The sequence below is a fragment of the Bos indicus genome, chromosome 21 (assembly GCF_029378745.1).
Source record: "Bos indicus isolate NIAB-ARS_2022 breed Sahiwal x Tharparkar chromosome 21, NIAB-ARS_B.indTharparkar_mat_pri_1.0, whole genome shotgun sequence".
NCBI lineage: Eukaryota > Metazoa > Chordata > Mammalia > Artiodactyla > Bovidae > Bos > Bos indicus.
The window spans coordinates 16,881,858-16,895,251 of record NC_091780.1 but is presented as its reverse complement, the minus strand read 5'-3'; the positions used below and the strand labels follow the sequence as shown (position 1 = coordinate 16,895,251).

General features: G+C 54.0%; 1 protein-coding gene across 12 annotated transcripts in view; it reads left to right on the top strand.

Moving 5' to 3' along the window:
- The window catches only part of KLHL25 (kelch like family member 25), a 51,436-nt gene extending 39,429 nt beyond the window's left edge, over positions 1–12,007 (top strand). For all 12 annotated transcript variants that reach the window (XM_070775066.1, XM_070775069.1, XM_019983665.2 and 9 more), the window contains one exon: positions 10,394–12,007. The gene's annotated coding sequence lies outside the window, so the exon portion shown is untranslated. The remainder of the gene's footprint in view (positions 1–10,393) is intronic.
- Positions 12,008–13,394: the final 1,387 nt, after the last annotated feature.

Sequence of the window (13,394 nt, the reverse complement as noted above, 5' to 3'; positions counted from 1 at the left end):
CCACAGCTGCTGCGCCATGCTCCTGCAGATCGGAGGAGCCAGCCCTTGGCCCCACGCTGTTCAGGTCACAGGAACAGTGTGAGGGGCCAGCCTGAGCTGAAAATTCATTTCCTCAATGGTCTGGCGGCTGCTGACAAGAATACTGAAAACCACGCGACGGAGGCAGGCAGAGGCAGTCGTACTTGGCCGGGTGGCTTCTGAATGGAATCTGATGTTTCAGCTGCTAAGTCAGATCCAGCCAGGCCTTCGAGGCCCTTAAAGGGCTCCATCCCCAGCAGGCAGGTGAGGCTGGCCCCCTCAAAGAGGTCAGATCCACACAGGGTGTGAGGCCTTGTAAAAGAGTGGCCTGTGTGGGAACAGGCTTTGTTCTCCTTTAAGGTCTCTCTGCTTTGTTTGTTGAATCTGCTCTCTTCCTCTCTGGGAGAAAACTGACCGGCCACAGACCTTGGTCCCCTGGGGAGCAGGCTTCAAAGAGAACATTGGCGTCTCCTTGTTGGAAACCTGTGGTCTGTGGGCCCTGACGCCTCGTCCCATCTCAGGCCGCCCAGGGCCAGGGGCTGTGACCTTGTCTGGTGTTGGCCTGTCCTTGGGGCCCTGGAGGGCAGTTCCTCCCAAATAGGAGAGGGTGGGCGGGGAGATCAGCAGGACCGCATGAGCCTGCTACTTTCCCAGGACTTCCCCCTGTTTCAGGGACTGGGGAAGGGAAGCAGGAGTGGATCCTCAGCTCTGATTTCCTGGCTGCTTGACCCCAGTTGCTCAACTTCCCTAGCCTCAGCTTTGCCATCTGGGAAATGGGGATAAAAATTGTATTCCTCACACTGGTTGAGTAGAAGAGATCAAGTGAGGGGCCGGGTTCAGAGTCAGCTTTCCTTTGAGGTTGTGATGAGGCTGGGATGGTGGTGATGGTTTCAGAATGCTTTGGGCGGCTACGGCCTCTGGATTGGGATGTCCGTGGGCCAGCCCCTCCTTCTGGAAGGGTCCTTCCCGCACGGTCGGGATTGCCCTTTCTGCGCCCTTGGCCGAGAGACGCACAGGTCTTGTCTCTTAGGCGCTCCTCAACCTGCGGCAGGTTCTGTGGACGAGGACCCAGCAGGGGCGCTGGGGCGGAGGGTGATGCCTGGGTGTGCCCGGCCCACCCTTGGCTCCAGGTGGATGGCGCAGTTGTAGCAGGATGGCCACCCGCGTCTGCTGCTGCCAGGCACGCAGAAGGCCCTGGCTCAGGTCCTGAGGGCCTTGGCCGGGGGCGGGGGTGGGAGTGGGAGGGGCCCGACAGCAGTGGTGGGTGAGAGGCTGGGCTCGAGCACCCTCGGCAAGGCTCACGGAGGCCGGGATGAGCAGAGACTACTGCCCCTGCTGCCCCCGCCCCCTCCAGCGTGGACCACCCCTCCCAAAGCCTGGCTGCCAGCCAGGAACCCCCAGTGCCGGGGCCAGAGAAGGGGGTCTGTACCAGTGTGTCCCGAGTGCCCGCCTCCCTGTGCTGCTGTTCCAGCCCCTCCTGCAGGCATCGGACCAGCCTGGGGTCCAGCCTGCAGTGCCTCTCTGGTCCCTGAACCAGAGATTCCAGGGACCACCAGCTGGAGAGCCCCTGCTCTGCAGCCCCCCGTCACCATGCCGGGTGACTCCCCCAGTCATCTCCAAGGGCTCTGTTTCTCAGCCGTGAGCTCGTTCCGTCCTCTCGTAAGTGTCGGAGGTGCTGCTGGTACCGAGACCTGGGGTGGGCATGTCAGGCCACAGCTGGTGAGGGCCGGAGCGGGATCTGAACCCTGGCTGGGCCCCAGGCCTGCAGGTGGCTCTGGAGGCCCAGGCCCCGAGCATCCCTGTGTCTGCGCCCTGGCACCAGTCGCTGCCCGCTGCAGTCCACCTGAGTGCTGCCTGGCAGTGGGGGTGGGGCGCTCTTCAAAGCTGACTGCCGGCAAGATCTCCAGGGCCAGCCCTTGGCTCCCGGGTCGCAGTCTGATCCTTGTCTCTAGGTGACAGTGGCCAGGAGGCTCCTGGAGCTAGGGTAGGCACCCATCTCTCTGGGCTGCCCGCCAAGTGTGGACCATACATGGTCCTTCTTTTCTCTTGTTCTCTCTCCTGCCCTGACCCTGCCTGCCTCTGGCCTGTCTTTAAAGCATCAGGGCGGAGATGCAGGCTGCCAGGATCTGTCTTCTCCTCCTGGGCACTGTGGGGGACCAGCGCCAGGGGTGGGTGTGGGCAGGCACGCCCTCCAGTCCCGCTCTGGGAGAGGCCGAGCCTGTGATCCCCCTGCCCGAATTCCGGGGCACACCCCGCCACCACAGGAGGGCGGATTCAGCACATCCTGTCTGGCCTTAAAGAGGTGGTGGCCAGGAGGAAACCCCAGAGCTCGGGTTCGGGGCTGTGCTGAAGGGGGATGAAGCACCCCGCGTCCGTCCGTCCGTCTGCATGGTGTGGCCCCATGCCAGCCGGGATGGCCTTGGTGGCTGCGGGCCGCCTGCCAGGCCCCCCGTTGGGTGATCCTCAGGACTGCGAAGGGTGGTCATGGGGCTGGCGGGGCGGCTGTGCATGGTGGTGGGGTGACTGCTGACCCCACGTCTGCTCTGCGAGGTGGACACGGGTCCTGTTGACTGGAAAAACAGTGCATAACCTAAGGGTTGAGAATTATGTTTTGTTCAGCAGACAAAACTTGGGACTTAAGCCCAGACCACAGCATCTCAGCTCTGAGGGACCACTCTGAAGAGGTCGGAGGGGAAGCCAGAGTATATAGGAGATTGTGCAACAAAGACCAGGGAGTCCGAACATGAAAAGATAACTGTTAATTAAAGACAACCAGTAGCTCAGCTGGTGAAGAATCCATCTGCAATGCAGGAGACCCTGGATTGATTCCTGGGGTCACGAAGATCCCCTGAAGAAAGGACGGGGTACCCACTCCAGTAGTCTTGGGCTTCCCTGCTAGCTCAGACGGTGAAGAATCCGCCTGCACTGCGGGAAACCTGGGTTTGGTCCCTGGGTTGGGAAAATCCCCTGAAGGAGGAACTAGGAACACACTCCAGTATTCTTGCCCCAAGAATCCTATGGACAGAGGAGTCTGGCGGGCTACAGCCCATAGGGTCGCAAAGAGTCAGACGTGATGAAGCACAGCACAGACATCACAAAATTCTTTCCTATGTATGGGAAGATGTAGGAGTCCGGGCTCTCGGAGGTCATCCCTTTGATGCGCACCTCAGCTCCTGGGGCCAGCGCCCTTGCCTTCCCTTCCTAGTCTCCCGGGTGCCCAGTCCGGGGAGGCTGTGATGGCTGAGGGCTGCAGCATTTTTTGTTTACTGATGTGGCAGGCAACGTTTTTTTTTTTAATGTAGTCCATTTCACAGATAAGGAAACTAGGTCCCAGAGAGGCAGCTGCCAAAACTCAGGGCGGCCCGAGTGACCTCGGAGTGGGTGCAGGCCTGGGCAGTGCCGCCCCCCAGCTCCTCTGCCGCCTACTCAGCAACTCAGGACAGCCTAGAGGGGCTCCCCCCGGGTCAGAGCCTGGTCTGGGGCAGCAGTGGCGCCCTGCCCTGAGGGGAAGTCCATGTCCACCTTGTGTGCTGGCCGGGGATGGGGGGCCCAGGCCCCCGAGTTTTGGGTTCACCACCTTAGAGCATCTCCAGGTGTTCGGGGCCCGTGAGGAGCTCTGGCTAGTGAGGCGCTTGGAGGGATTGGGGGGCCTTCACCAACCCCACCGAGAAAACAGCAGTCGCCCTGCCCAGCACACCCTTCTGGGAGCTTGCTGACTCCTGGGCTCCAGCAGCTTCAGCAGAGCCGGAGTCCGCCTTCCAGAGCCATGGGGGTGAGGGCGGCATCCCACTGAAGGAGAAAGGTCCACAGGTCCCTGCGCCGGCTGGAACTGCGTTCGTGATCCTGTTACTTAAGTCCAGACTCAGGACTAGACGTAAGCTCCCTGCCCTCGCAGCTCTCTCACAGCTGTCAGGCTGACAGACGCGCAGGTGAAACACCCAGAGCTGCAAGACCGGGGATGCCGTCGCTGGGACCGAGGCTCTGCCTGCGGTTGTGTCGTCTCTGCCTCTCGGGTGGCTGAGTGTGTGGGTTGACGGGGAGGGGCGGGCCTCCCCATGAGGCCCTCTCCGGCAGTTGGGTGTCACGGAGGGGGCGTCATCTATGTCTCCTGGCACAAGGCTGCCTCCTTGGTTTGGGGCCACCTCTGAGCCCGTGGCACTCAGTTGGCCAGAGTAAGAGTGGCATCTTTCGTGGAATTGGTGCGTGGATGGGTGTGGACCGTCGGGGTGGGGAAGACCCTTGGCGGCGCCCCAGCCCTGTTCCCAGTACCCCAGCGAGCCTGTTTTTGTTTTTTAATATCTATTTATGTATTTGGCTGCGCGGGTCTCAGTTTCATCTTTAGCCACCAGGGCAGCCCTCAGGTTCGGCACGTGGGACCTTTGATCTTCGTTGCAGCATGCCAGCTCTTAGTTGTGGCATGCAGGATCGAGTTCCCTGACCAGGGGTTGAACCCGGGCCCCCTGCTTTGGAAGCATGGAGTCCAGCAACTGGACCACCGGGGAAGTCCTCAGAGAACCTGTTGTTAGAACCGCGCAGAGGTGGACAGCCCTGCGTCACTGTCCTGAGTGTTCCCCGCTCCGTACCCCCTCCAGCTCCTTTCTGGGCCTGCTGTGTCCTTTCTCCACGAGGTGAGCAGCCCAGGAGCTGAGCTCCGGCCAGGGACCCCACCTCCTGGACGGACACATGGCCACATCCCTGCTGGGAGCCGGGCCAGATTACGCCGAGCTGTCGCTGCGGGTTGGGCTATAGAAACTGACTGTACTGGCCAGCTGGGCTTTCTTTGCTGCTCCCGGGACGTTTTACACTAAACCTTTCACATGCGTTACATGGCTCCATCCTTCTTTGGGAGGCAGGTATCTCGCCTCATTTTCTGCAGGGAAACGTGAACCTGCAGGGAAACGTGAACCTCAGAGCAGAGCACCCCGCACTGGAGCGGCCAGCGCTGGAGTGTGAGCTCTGCGACCGTCTGAGCTCGTTCACCACTGCGTCTGTCCTGTGGGGTCCGGGTTGACAGGCTGTGCAGCGAACATTTGTCGAGTGCAGGAACGAGTGTGTTGCCTGCTGCCCGCAGCTGTGCTGTCCCTCCTGACGGCGTGACTAGCCGTGGCCACGTCTGCACACCGCCCGCCCCCATTCTCTGACCATGTCCACCCTCCCCACCTTAGCATTTCCACCTCACTGGCCTGCATTCTGCCTCAGAAGTGCAGGACTCCCACCCCAGGGTTTCTGCACATGCTACTCCTGCCTGGACTGCTCTTTGCCTCTCGAGCAAACTCCTCTCTGTCCTGCAGGTCTAGGGGTGTCCTTCCCACACCCTCTGCCACAGTACAAGTTCTTGTTTTAATCTCTTTTTTTTTTTTACCATTATTTTTAAAGCTCTTATTTTACATTGGAGTGCAGCTGATTAACAGTGTTGTGTTAGTTTCAGGTGTGCCACAGTGATTCTGTTATCTGTATACTTATATGGATTCTTTTTCAAATTCTTTTCCTGTTTAGGTTATTCTAGAATACTGAGCAGAGTTCCCTGTGCTGGCTATACAGTGGATCCTTGTTGGTTATCTTTTAACTTTATTACTTAAAAAGAAATCTCTTTCTCGGAGGAGAATTGCTTTACAGCATTGCGCTGGTTTCTGCCACACGTTCTGTGTGGGTCTTTGTTGCTGTGTGGGCTTTTCTGTAGTCCTGGGGAGTCGGGGCTGTTCTCTGTTACGGTCCGGGCTGCTCACTGCAGAGTCTTCTCTCCTGGTGCACAGGCTCCAGGGCGTGCAGGCTCGGTAGCTGTGGCTCCCAGGCTCTGCGGCACAGGCTCAGTTGCTCTGTGGCATGTGGGGTTTTCCCAGACCAGGGATCGAACCCGAGTCTCCTGTATTGGCAGGCAGATTCTTTACCACTGAGCCCCCAGGGAGCCCCTCGTTATCATTTTAAAATATAGCAGTGTGTAATGTCAGTCTCAAATTCCCAACCTCTGCCCACCCCCAGCTCCTCCCCTCTGGTAACCACGGATTCATTCTCTCAAGTCTGCGAGTCTGTTTCTGTTCCGTAAATAAGCTCATTTGTATCACTTCTTCACATCTGTAAGTTATATCCTGTGATATTTCTCTTTCTCTGACTTCACTTAGCATGAATCTCTAGGGGCATTCATGATGCTGCAGGTGGCATTAATTCTTTTTTTTAGTTCAGTTGCTCAGTCGTGTCTGACTCTTTGTGACCCCGTGGACTGCAGCACGCCAGGCTTCCCTGTCCATCATCAACTCCTGGGGCCTGGCTCAAACTCACGTCCACTGAGTTGGTGATGCCTTCCAACCATCTCATCCTCTGTTGTCCCCTTCTCCTGCCTTCAATCTTTCCCAGCATCAGGGTCTTTTCCAATGAGTTGGCCCTTGGCATCAGGTGGCCAAAGTATTGGAGCTTCAGCATCAGTCCTTCCAAAGATATTCAGGACTACTTTGCTTTAGGATTGACTGGTTTGATCTCTTTGCAGTCCAAGGGACTCTCCAGAATCTTCTCCAACATCACAGTTCAAAAGCGTCAGTTCTTCGGTGCTCAGCTTTCCTTATGGTCCAACTCTCACATCTATACATGACTACTGGAAAAACCATAGCTTTGACTACACAGACCTTTGTTGGCAAAGTAATGTCTCTGCTTTTTTAATATGCTGTCTAGGTTTGTCATAGCTTTTCTTCTAAGGAGCAAGTGTCTTTTAATTTCATGGCTGCAGTGATTTTGGAGCCCCAAAAAATAAAGTCTCTCACTGTTTCCAATTGTTTCCGCATCTATTTGCCATGAACTGATGGGACCGGATGTCATGATCTTTGTCTTTTGAATGTTGAGTTTTAAGACAACTTTTTCACTCTCCTCTTTCACTTTCATCAAGAGGCTCTCAGTTCCTCTTCGCTTTCTGCCAGAAGGTTGGTGTCATCTGCATATCTGAGGTTATTGATATTTCTCCCAGCAGTCTTGATTCTGGCTTGTGCTCACCCAACCTGGCATTTCGCATGATGTACAAGTTAAATAAGCAGGGTGACTGTATACAGCCTTGACGTACTCCTTTCCCGATTTGGAGCCAGTCCATTGTTCCATGTCCAGTTCTAACTGTCGCTTCTTGACCTGCATACAGATTTCTCAGGAGGCAGGTAAGGTGGTTTGGTATTCCCATCTCTTTAAGAATTTTCCAGAGTTCGTTGTGATCCACACAGTCAAAGGCTTTAGCATAGTCAATGAAGCAGAAGTAGATGTTTTTTTGGAACTCTTGCTTTTTCTATGATCCAGCACATGTTGCCAATTTGATCTCTGGTTCCTCCACCTTTTCTAACTCCAGTTTGAACACCTGGAATTTCTTAGTTCATGTACTATTGAAGCCGGGCTTGGTGAATTGGGAGCATTACTTTGCTAGCATGTGAGATGAGTGCAATTGTGTAGTAGTTTGAACATTCTTAGGCATCGCCTTTCTTTGGGATTGGAATGAAAACTGACTTTTTCCAGTCCTGTGGCCACTGCTGAGTTTTCCACATTTGCTGGCATATTGAGTGCAGCACTTTCACAGCATCATCTTTTAGGATTTGAAATAGCTCAGCTGGAATTCCATCACCTCTACTAGCTTTGTTCATAGTGATGCTTCCTAAGGCCCACTTGACTTCACACTCCAGGATGTCTGGCTCTAGGTGAGTGATCACACCGTCATGGTTATCTGGATCGTGAAGATCTTTTTTGTATAGTTTCTTTGTGTATTCTTGCCACCTCTTAATATCTTCTACTTCTGTTAGGTCCATATTGTTTCTGTCCTTTATTGTGACTATCTTTGCATGAAATGTTCCCTTGGTATCTCATATTTTCTTGAAGAGATCTCTAGTCCTCCCCATTCTGTTGTTTTCCTGTATTTCTTTGCACTGATCACTGAGGAGGGCTTTCTCTCTCCTTGCTATTCTTTGGAACTCTGCATTCAAATGGGTATATCTTTCCTTTTCTCCTTTGCCTTCTGCTTCTCTTCTTTTCACAGCTATTTTTAAGGCCTCCTCAGACAACCATTTTGCCTTTTTGTTTTTTTTCTTGGGGATGGCTTTGGTCACCACTTCCTATACAGTGTTATGAACCTCTGTCCATAGTTCTTCAGGTACTCTGTCATATCAAATCCCTTGAATCCATTTGTCTTTTCCACTGTATAATCATAAGGGATAAGTCATATCTGAATGGCCTATTGGTTTTCCCTACTTTTTTCAATTTAAGTCCGAATTTTGCAATAAGGAAAATTGTCTCTTGTAACAGACTTAATAAAGTCTGTTTTGTCCGATATGATGATTGCTACCACAGCTTGCTTCTGGTTTCCATTTGCATGGGGTACCTTTCTTCATCCCTCACTTCTGGTCTGAGGCGCCCTAGGTCTGAAGTGGGCCTCTGTGGACAGCATGTATACTCTCCTTTTGCCATTTTGTTAATTGTTTTGGATTTGTTTTTGTAGATTTTTTTTCATCCCATTTTGTTCTCTCGTGATTTGATGACTATAGTGTTGTGTGTAGATTCCTTTTTCTTTTTTGTGTTTATCTATTGTCAACTTTTGGTTTGCAGTTACCTTCAAGTTTTGATATAGCGGCCTATATATAAACAAGGTTGTTGTAAGTTGCTGGTTTTTTCATCTCGAATGCATTTCCAGCATCCTGCATTTGTGTTCTCTTCTCACGCTGATGTCATATTTGTATGTAGGTCACTTCCTCATTTCCTACCTTCACTGTAGTTTACCTTTATCAGGGAGTCTTCCCATGTGTACTTTGTTTCTAGTTGTAGCTTTTTCTTTTCCACCTTGAGAAGTTCCTTTATCATGAGCTGCAAAGCTGGTCTGGTGGTGCTGAATTCTCTAGCTTTTGTCCATCAGTGAACCTGTCGATTTTTCCATCAAATCTGAATGAGAACCTTGCTGGGTAGAGTATTCTTCGTTGTCGATTTTTTCATCAGTTTAAATGTAGTGTGACACTTCCCAGGTGGCTCAGTGGTAAAGAGTCCTGTCAGTTCAGGTGGTGTGGGTTCAATCCCTGAACCCCTGGCAGGAAGATCCCCTGGAGAGGGAAATGGCAGCCCACTCCAGTATTCTCCCGTGGACAGAGGAGCCTGCTGGGCTACAGTCCACAGGGTCACGAAGAGACGGCTGCATTCTCAGGATGTGTCTAAGCAACCTGCCTGCTGATGGGCGGGGCTGGGTGGGGTCAGGTCCCGGTGAGGAAATGACGCCCTCCAGGAGGGCTCACGGCAGTGAGTACTCCCCAGAACGACCGCCTTCAGTGTCTGTGTCCCCGCCGTCTGCCACAGCTGCCCCCCACCTCCACAGGAGACCCTCCAGTACCAGCAGGTAGGTAGGTCTGGCCTAGGCTCTTATGAGGTCACTGGTTTGTTTTTTTAACTGGGCCCTCATGTGCATAAGACCTTCCGTGCAGCCTCCCAGAGTGGAGTTTCTGTTTCTCCCAGTCCTGTGGAATTCCTGCAGTCCAACCCTGCTGGCCTTCCAAGCCAGGTTCTCTTGAGGCGCCCCCTCCCATTCCAGACCGGGGAGCCTGACAGGGGGCTCAGAACTTTCATTCCCGCAGGACAACTTCTGTAATAATTTCCAGTTTGTGAGCTGCCCTCCTCGCGGGTCTGGGATTTGATTGTATCGAGATTGCACCCCTCCTGCTGTCATATCGTGGCTGCTTTGTCTTTGGACGCAACGTATCTTCTTCGGTAGGCCCCAGCCTTTTGTTGTTGATGCCTGCTCAGAAGTTAATTGTAATTTTGGTGTTTTCGTAAGCAGGGGTGAGTGCACATCTTTCTGCTCTGCTGTTTTGTCTCCGCTGCTGTTTTACGCACTTGCTTTCTTCCGTGTTTTGTTGGCTTTTTCTTCCTTTGAGTGGAGCTCAGTTTCACTTGCTCATAGGCTGCAGATGCAGAAGGCTCTCACCCAGGACTTTAGACTGCCGTTCCTGGTGCAGAATGGCTCTCATCTCTTTTTTAAGTTTTGTTTTTTCCCCCACATATAGCATTTCTGTGTGTGTTGGCTGTATACATTTGTTCGTACAAGCCTGCAGTTTCTCCCGCTGGAGCACGATCCACGGAGATGGTAGCTGTGTCTGCCATCCCCTTTCTCTGGGCCTGGCACGTTGCCTGCTGGGTTGACGGTGTGCAGAGTGTGTGTCTGGAGAAGCTGAATGGAGGTGAGCAAAGCACAGCTCAGGGAGGTGATGGGCCTGTTCCGGGCCACACTGCTGTAGACGGGCGAGCTCCATTCTCATCCAGGCCTTCTGGCCGGGGCCTGAGCCCCAGCCCCTCCATGTGGCCTTGCGATCACGTCCAGCCCCAGGTGAGGACGGGGGGCAGTGGGGATTCACCTTTTCTCTCTCTCGTTCCTCTGCAGACGCTGCGCGTTTCTCCCCGCCCCACGGCCACGGCCCTCGCTCTTGCACGTGGCCCTGATCTTGTCCAGGGGATGCTCCGCCCGGCCCAGCGCTCTGAGCCGCCAGAAGCCGGCCCACCAGCCCTGGGAGTGGCGGCCTCGGGGGCTGCTCTGAGCTTCAGGGAAGAAGAGCCGTCTCCGTGTCCTGTGGGTCTGGCTGAGGCCTTGCCTGCTTTGCAGTGGTTTGTGGGGGGAGAGGACCTTCCAGGGGGCGTGGACAGATACCAGGACTCTCTCGGCCTGGAGGAGAAAGACACATCTGCCAAGCCTTGAGGGCATCCTGGACTGGGGCAGGGGGCTGGGTGGGCTGGGGTGGGCGGGCAGCACAGTCTTGGGCTCCAGGCTTCCCTGGCGGTGTTGTAAAGTCTCCCCACACAGGACGCCCCTGGGAATGGGTGCATCAGGGCTGAGACTGGATTGTGCTGTGGAGAAAGTCTTAAGGGAGAGAACCGTTCAGTGACAACCACCAGGCTTTCTCAGCAAATGACCTCCAGGCCACCAGTGTTAAATAGGCTCCTGAGAGTCAGGCCTCACCCCCAGCGACCTCACCATCTCCCCGTCAGACCAGCCATGCCCCGGGTGCAGACACAGGTGTGCAGAGGCCCTGGGTGGCACGTGCCTGTGGGCTTCCCATCACCTCCCCTCAGAGCCCAGCCCAAGAGGCAGCGATGACCCCATTTCCTGCCAGGAGCACACTGACCCCAGAGTGGGACCATACCTGCCCAGCCCAGGAGCACATGTGAGCTGGAGACCACTGGGGGACTCCAGGGTGCCCACGACAGACCCCACCAAGGGCTGGACTCAGCTTGGAGGATGACACAGCCCCGTGACGCTGGCCTCTCAACCTTCCAGCTGGTGATGGGGTCTGGCTCATGTGTCCCCTGAGCTCAGAACGTGACCATGGTCATGAGAGAACTGCCAGGCCTTTGTTCATTTTCCCACCTCCCAAGTATTGGGCTCCTCACAGGTCCAGCCGCAGCCTTGGGTTTCTGGAAAGGTCGGCTCCTACCAGCGGCTCCCGTCACGTAGTGTTAGAGGGTGTGGGCTTGTTCCCTGGCTGCCCTGGGGCACCGTGGGGGCCAGACAGGTGGTTTCCCAGGCCGCATGCCGTGCGCACCGTGTGGCTTGGTGCTCCCAAGTAGGCTGTAGTACTCATGGGGCCGGTTGCTTTCCAGTTGGCCCTGCCCCCTTACAGGGCCTGTGGGCGTCTCCTGGGGCCCCAAGGGCATCTTTAGGGCACAATTCGCCCACATATGTGCACCAGCCATAGGCCATCAGTTTCCCCTGGGGGAAAGGCAGAAGGCACGTCTCCAGGTTCCTGGGACCCCACGGCCCCCGTCTTTGTCAGAGGCCACCCCCTGCTCTCAGTGCTTCCTCTCAGCCACCCAGAAGCCGGGGCCCTGGTCCCAGGAGATGCCTCAGCCTGAGACGCCCGGGAGGTGGCAGCCCCGGCCTGTTGGATTGCTGCGCTAAGCACAGGTCTGACAGCACAAAGGACCTCATAGTGGTGCTTTCTCCACAAGTTGTGTTGTTTTTACCCATTTCTAACTTAATAAAAGAGTTGAGAAATCTTGCCTTCCTGGGGTGCCGAGGCCAGTCTTGGGGGACGCAAGGCGTGAGCAGGCTGATGTCCGCTGCAGCAGTCAGGGCTCACGGCCTGCTGTGCTGGGGAAGACCCACAGGCACCCAGAGGACAGGGCCTCCTGCCCTCAGGTCGTTTCAGCACCACAGGCCTTACATTGATTCTCCTGTGGCGTGCTGAGTACTCCTTCCCTGAAAAGCCCCTGCATGAGTGTCAACTTAAAGATGTAATTCCCCTGATTGCCGCGTTTGTGTGCTGTGAGCCCCCAGTTAACGCTAATTTGTGTGAAAGTAACACAAGCAGCGTTAAGGGAGGCATCGCTACTCGAGTGTCCAGCATCAGTTACAACAGTAATGCCCCTGTTTGCCTGCGCTCCTTTCACACGTGTTCATAGCTATCAGGCTCTGTAAACTCAAGAAGGTGGGACAGACAGGGCTGTGACAACCACAGAGTAAAGAGGAGGCCCTGTCCAATGTCCCACCGCAGGCTCTGGACGCCAGACACACCCTGATCAAGGGGACGGTGGCCAGCACACCTTGGGGCAAGATGAGGCTGGCGTCTGTTCCAACAGTGGCCTTCACACCTAAAATACTGCACTCACACAGTCTACACAAGGATGCTCCCACAGGAAAAGACCCCTTCGGGACCACAGTCGGCAAGTGTTCCTTCTAAATGTATAGAGACGAAAGTAAAATGAAAAAGCAGAGGACCTAATCCCCATTAAAAGAACAAGAAGTCCTGTGAAAGTACAAATAATGAAGTGGACCTCACCAGTCTACTAGACCCCAAGTTCAAAGAGCAGCTGATAGAAGTGCCGAAGTCATTAAGAAAGATTGTTGATAGAAATTACTTCAAGCATCTTTTCGGAACACAGTGGGTATGAAGCTCAAGATCAATCACAGAAAGAAAAATGGGGAAAAAATAAATACATGGAGACTAAACATGCTACTGAAGAAGCACCGCTCAAGGATCACATCAAAGAGGAAATCAGAAAACAGCCTGAGACAAAAGAAGTGAGACGGCGATCTCAGGAAATCTGTGGGACGCAGCGCAACAGTTCTAACGGAATTTCATAGCGATACAGGCCCTCCTGAAGAAGTTAGAGACTCTCAAGCAACCTAAAAGATTAAACAAAACTCAAGTCAGAAGGAAGGGAATAAAAAGTTCAGAGAGAAAACAGATTTAAAAAGAACAATGAAAAAAAAAAACCAGTGAAACTGAGCTACTTTTTAAAAAATAAAATTGACAAACCTCTAGTCAGGCTCACCAGAGAAAGAGAGAAAACCCAAATAATCCAAATAGGACGGAAGAAGAGAAATAACTTCCAGTATCACAGAAACACAAAAACATCATGCTAGAACACTAGGAACCAAAAAAAAA